A 6,072-nucleotide genomic window follows, 5' to 3' on the forward strand; every position below is an offset into this window, starting at 1 on the left:
TGTGCTCTGCTTGGTAGTTCTGGGTTTCTGTTACCATGCAGATGTTTTATGAATAAGGATGTTTCAGCCAGGCTTTAAATGGCTGACACGGATCACTGATTTAAATTAGATTCAGAATATCCAGCACTAACCATTAATGATTTGTTGCCGACCCATTGCTGACAGTTTGAGATAGGTATCCCACACCTGCTAGCTTTTTCAAAAAATCATCACAAATAAGCTTCAAACCAGGAGAAGAAGCTGTATTAGGCAGTGCTGCTATCAGCCCATCTAGCCTTACAATAATAAATAGCATAATAAATGTCAAACCCCAAAAAACGGCCTCAAAAGTAATCCTATCCTACAAATGCCATGTTTCATTTTCACTTTCAATTTATGTGCATCATGCCATCACGGGTGCTAACACTTGATAAGAACAAATACCTCTTCCTACTTTTACAGCACGCCTGAATCCATTTCAAGTCCCACCAGTCTAAAGCACCGTCTCAAATGTGGCCATGGGTAAACATGAACATTAGCCTCAGGTGTGTATGGTGGCGATAGGGCCACCATGATGGATTGTGAAGTGAAATTGAAATTACCACTGACTTAATCATTAGTGATTGGTTGTCATGATTTTTGTTTAGTATGAACAGGATCTTATTTAGCTGTTTTTGGACATTATTTGTATCAATTGTAATAACAATGTGTTAACATTAACTAGATGTGGGAACATGGTCACATTGATACATGACACAGTCCAATGGGACAAGAGCCCCGAGCAATCAGACAGTAAAAAACCTGGCTATTGGGCCTGATTACTAAGCGCATATGTCTTGAAGGATAGTCTTGTAATGTGAGAAATATTCCTAAACTGGGAGGTTAAGTCTGGATGTTGATCTGTCAACTCTAAGATGTTACCTCAGAAAGTTTCGTTAATATCTTTGCCTTTATATCAATTTTCAAAAGTGTTTATCTATGCTGGATTTGTATTTATGACTTGCTTGATCTGGACTCCCCATGAACTGGTTAAGGAACATTCCAAATAACTACCACTGCCACAGTTCGATTAAAGCCGGAGGACATTTGTGTCATGTCGTCATACCTCTTTATTGGCATGAATGTAACAAGGAAGATATTGCATAAGGGTGAAGAAAAAGCTCTCAACATTGTGTCTGCCCCAGACCTCAGCGATCAACTTAAGTGAGTGCAATGTTTAGTAAACGGAACCATGGTCAAAAAAAGGAAAAAGAAGACCCAGCTTGTATGACACTGGAACGCCCTTTACATATCAGTATGACAATCAGTAAAACATGATGCAGCCGGCAAATGTAGCACTTGACTGTCTGATCGACAACAAATTCCACAGATAAATATCCTTTTTAGCTTCATCCTGCATTTCAATCCAAATTATTCATATTTCAGCTTTCATTAAAGTTAACCTTCAAATACAAACTGATTAAGAGATCATTTATCAGGCACCATCCAAAAAGGTGCAGGAATAAGAGATAAGAGAATAGTTAGCGATTTAAATAAGCCCTGAGTATTAAGAGATATAATAATTGACGATGATGACTTTTGAGACCAATACATTATCACACATGCCTCCATATCAGCAGCAAATCAGCACATTCAACACCACACCTTTCAGCCTTCCTGTCATTAAAATGAACACTTTGGCTATATGCAGTTTTAGAGTCTATGTGTTTTTAAATGTATAGTACAATTCAAATTGGAATAGGATTATATCAGTTTTCAGACTGCCAATGAAGTCAGAACCCTCTTCCAGCAATTCCTGTGATCAAGATCGATAGGGTGCATAAAGAAAAAGGAACATGACTTAATGGCTTTTAGATCATATAGAACATGTTCAATAGATCCTCGATGCTGTTTAAAAAACAGGAAGCTTTGGTGAAGAAGATAATCATACTATGTATAAGGTGATATAAGATGGAACTTTTATAAGTTCTAAAGGACACAGGTTTATGAGTCATTATGGTCACAATTTCATTTTCAATTAATGAATAGTCTGCCCTAAAACCTCAATAGTTATCAGGTTTATCAAATTACAATGGAAGTCATGATTGTTTGAAGCACATTATACAAACATATATAAATAATAGCTTTCAACAGTCACAGTCTGCCTTCAAATATGTGCTTTACAAGCTAACATAGGTGTACTAAAGCCTAAACATAAATCTACTTTGCGAATAGGCATTAATTTGCCACAAGACACGAATGGTTAAATGCGTTTAACTGTTGTTACTGTATGCCTTCTTTAAGGGTAGTGAAACTAGCTTATTTCCTATTTTACAGGTGGCCAGAGGCATCTGCTTCAGCATCGGCTATTTGGGTTGCAGCTGTCATTACGAACAGTACATCACATTACTGCAATTACTATAAGCACAATCTGGCGAGTGTGTTCTTTCCTGAGTACATGTCATATAATAAATTGAAAGCTACTATCAGTGAAACCACTCAGAAGCCAACGATCTACTAATGGGGGGATTGGGTTAGGGCGTTCGGTTTTATCAACAGTGTCAAACAAAGTGACACACACACGATAACAACCAGCCACCATTAAAATAAGCGCTAAGCTAGGTATAACTGCGGCCTTTCGCACTGAACCGGCTTCGAAACGTTAACGTTATAAAAAAACATATTTTATGGACGGAGAAATCGATCATGGAACAGGATGTGTGTTACCTTATAATATCTTCAATATTTACCAGCCCAGGTACTTATAAAGTACACGGGGACATTACGTAACTATTGATACAAACTAGCACCCACAACACCCGTTAACAGCTGGTGGTTTAGTTAGTTAACGCCTGCTGCTAGCTAGCTGCGGCACTAACGTTAGGTTAGCTTGCAAGGCGATCCGCCCAGACAGCAGAGCATTGACGGCCTTGTCGACCAAAGCCCGCTGAGACACGCAGGCCTCACTATTCGACCGGGCCTGACATTAAACTTTCCCAGCAAACCTTTGCTACATAATGCACGATCTAGCACACAGATAGTTTGATGAATAACCTTAATCGGTATCGATCTACATTCACTTTCCCCGGCGTTATTGTTGACCAACCATGTTCCATGTTACGCCATTTACAATGACCATCGGTAGTGTTAGCATGCTAACGAGCAGCAATCTAGATAAACAGTTCTAGCTTTAGCTAGCCGTTAGCTTACGTTCGGGTAAATACCCGAAGGTGCATTTGGCTAACGTTCCTATTTTGACAAGCGGCTTGCTGATATGACTCGACAACTAGCTAAATAGTTATCCCCTTTATAAAATGAACCCCCCGAGATTATGTTTAACACCACTTCATAACAATTTCAGCGTTCATCTCAAGTTAAGCTAGCTGGTTGTCTTAAAAAACGTTAAATATGTTAGTGACAGGGGAGTCGTCTATTTCCTGAAATGTAGAGTGTTCTGAACCGTATCGTCTAACACCAAGTTATAACTTAGCTAAAACAAACTGAAAATGAAATCTTGGAAGCCAAAAGGATACAAAATGTTAACATCATTGTGGTTTTGATAAATCTGCTATTAACGAAACATAACAGATATGATTGGAAGATAATCAAATATGAACAATTTGTAAACATTAGGCGTTAGAAGGAAATGTTCTTCCTCAGTCTGTAGACAGTGACCGTTTGCGGGTAACGTTAGCTAGCGCTAGCTTGGCTTCAGTGAATGCAGCGGAGTGAGCTAATCAGACTACACGTACTGTTGACCATGAATTGCAGTTTAATCGTGTTGACATTGTCAAAGATTCAATAAGGAATAGTTAAGATAGGTTAAACCAACAGCATCTGAATAACACAAGCCGCTAAAATGCAGTAATGTTACCTTGCATCCACCACCAGCTGACGCTAATACTAGCCAGCTAACAATCACCAGCCAGCGCACCGAGCCAGTTAGCTAACAACTCACCAGGAATTTGATATGACTTCCCCCTCTATTCACGGGCTACGTCCAGCCTTGAACGATGGTGTCGTCGTATATTACATAAACGTGGCCTATATGAGTGACAGTTTCGCAGGACCCAAAACCTGTTACTAGAAAGATCTAATTCCTACGTTTTTTCCTCTGCTTCTGGGTGTTTTTCCTGCGTCACCGGCGCGGTAACAGCCCCCTAACTCTATCTAGTCCGATTTCTGGGGCTTGTCACTTCGGTCCCAGCAGTCACTCACAACTTGAATCCGTTCAACATGGCGGAAGCGCAGTCGTACACAAATGCCGTTCAGTAAAAACAGGCCAGACGACTGTGTGAACTCCAATAGTCAGCTTTGTCTATGAGCTAGTTTGCACCACAACGGAGTGCAGCGCAGCAAACACAACACCCGCTGAATGGAAAGGGCATAAAACCTCTCTCAATTCTGATGTGTGACTCCGACTCCAGTATGGATGTACAATCCGTATTTTCATTAAAACCAAGAGAAAAAACTGAGCAAACTGACGCACTTGACTATATCGCCTCCTATCGCACGGGGTGGTCATACATGAAGATGTCATGTTTTCATAAAAGTCCAAATCAGCTCATTCAAACGTACCACAAACAGACATTTCAGCAGAGGCGGAGGAAGTGTAAAAAGTGAAGTAAAAGTCCTGCATTCAAATGTAGTAAAGCAAAAAAAAAGTAGGCTATTTGAATACAAAAATCACTTCAAAGTTGAACTTGGTAAAGGTAGGATTTATTTTAAGTACTTATTACAATTCTACCGGGTAGCTTAACCTATAATTATTTATTATAATGTGTGTCGAATAATTGTTTGTATTAATAACCTAAATCTGCAAATTATCAAGTGACTACATTTGTTAAAAAAAGTAGTAGTAGAGTAAAAGTACATTTGCCCACAGAATCTAGTGACATAAAAGCATAAAGCAGTATAAATACTCAACTTACAATACACCACTGCATTTCAGCATTTATTAGAGAGGATGTGATTGATAGAAAACAAAGAATATTGCTTTATTCCCTTTCCTAAATGGTTTGACTGTTTACCTCTGTGAAAAAATACCACCCAAGTTAGGCCTACTTCCTACATTTATTCTTAAGTCTCTGAATTTTGAAATGTTTAAAGTTAATTTGCAGAAAGACTAATAAAACCTACCAATATAAGAGTGAAAATGATTTGATCAAGCAAAATCTGTTACAGTGTTCATGAGGGCATCTGAAGATTTGAGACAGACAGGTACAAATGAACTGTTGGATATAGCCTATAAAAGTATTCAAAATTCTATTTGATTGAACGATTTATAAACCACACATCAACAGACCTGGAACATAACAAAGAGCTACTGGACCATTATTAGCCCAATTTCTCCTATTGTTTGCAAATGGAGTACATTACACTTCCACATGACCCACTCAATGGCCTTTTTAGGTCAGTTGAAGTTGCACTTTATTTGTTATTCACATTGTCAAAATCCTCTCAGTTTAGGGGGTCAATGACTGCCCCTTGGTCTTGAGCCAAGGGGCAGTAGTGATTGAATATGGTTATGGATGTGGTCATCCAGTTGTCCAACACATCATTAAACAAGACACCAAATTCTTAATTAATGCACGATAAATAATCTATACATTCAATCAAAAATACGAGGGATTGGACAAAGGGGTTATTCACAGGGCAGTTTTTTAGACAGTGTTACAATGTTTAAGGTTACTCTATTTTCTTGCAGCTTCAGTACACACTCAACTGGCACTTACATGGCTAATTAAATGCATAAACAGCTTTGAAGGAGGATAACACCTCTGCATCTCACTTATCTTTGATTTCAGAACATACCACTTGAAGATAGTTTAATACATGTTTATATTGTTTGTCAATCTTTGCTTCAACACCTAGTGTTTTATGCCTCATCTTTACAAAATGTACAATACTCCTCTACCCACGTAAGTCAACAAGGTTGTGTGGGCCTTGGGAAGAATATGAGCCCTTTAACGACATGAGTCTGTAACATTACTGTCTGACACACTTAATTAATTAAATACACACTTGGTCGATATATAATGCACTTTCAGTTATAAAGATATGATCCATGAAGGATAGTGTCACAGGAGGATATGCACTTAATTAAGTAACACA

The 6,072-nt window shown here is 38.5% G+C and overlaps 1 protein-coding gene across 7 annotated transcripts in view; it reads right to left on the bottom strand.

Moving 5' to 3' along the window:
• Nucleotides 1-4,394, bottom strand: part of usp9 (ubiquitin specific peptidase 9) — a 39,217-nt gene extending 34,823 nt beyond the window's left edge. For 4 of the 7 annotated variants that reach the window (XM_079663697.1, XM_079663694.1, XM_079663696.1 and 1 more), the window contains exon 1: nt 3,917-4,393. The gene's annotated coding sequence lies outside the window, so the exon portion shown is untranslated. Of the gene's footprint in view, nt 1-3,832 lie in introns of all 7 variants that reach the window. The other 3 variants (XM_079663693.1, XM_079663691.1, XM_079663692.1) reach the window with 3 other exon arrangements.
• Between the last annotated feature and the right edge of the window lie 1,678 nt (nt 4,395-6,072).

The sequence above is a fragment of the Notothenia rossii genome (assembly GCF_949606895.1).
Source record: "Notothenia rossii genome assembly, chromosome: 2".
NCBI classification, from domain to species: domain Eukaryota; kingdom Metazoa; phylum Chordata; class Actinopteri; order Perciformes; family Nototheniidae; genus Notothenia; species Notothenia rossii.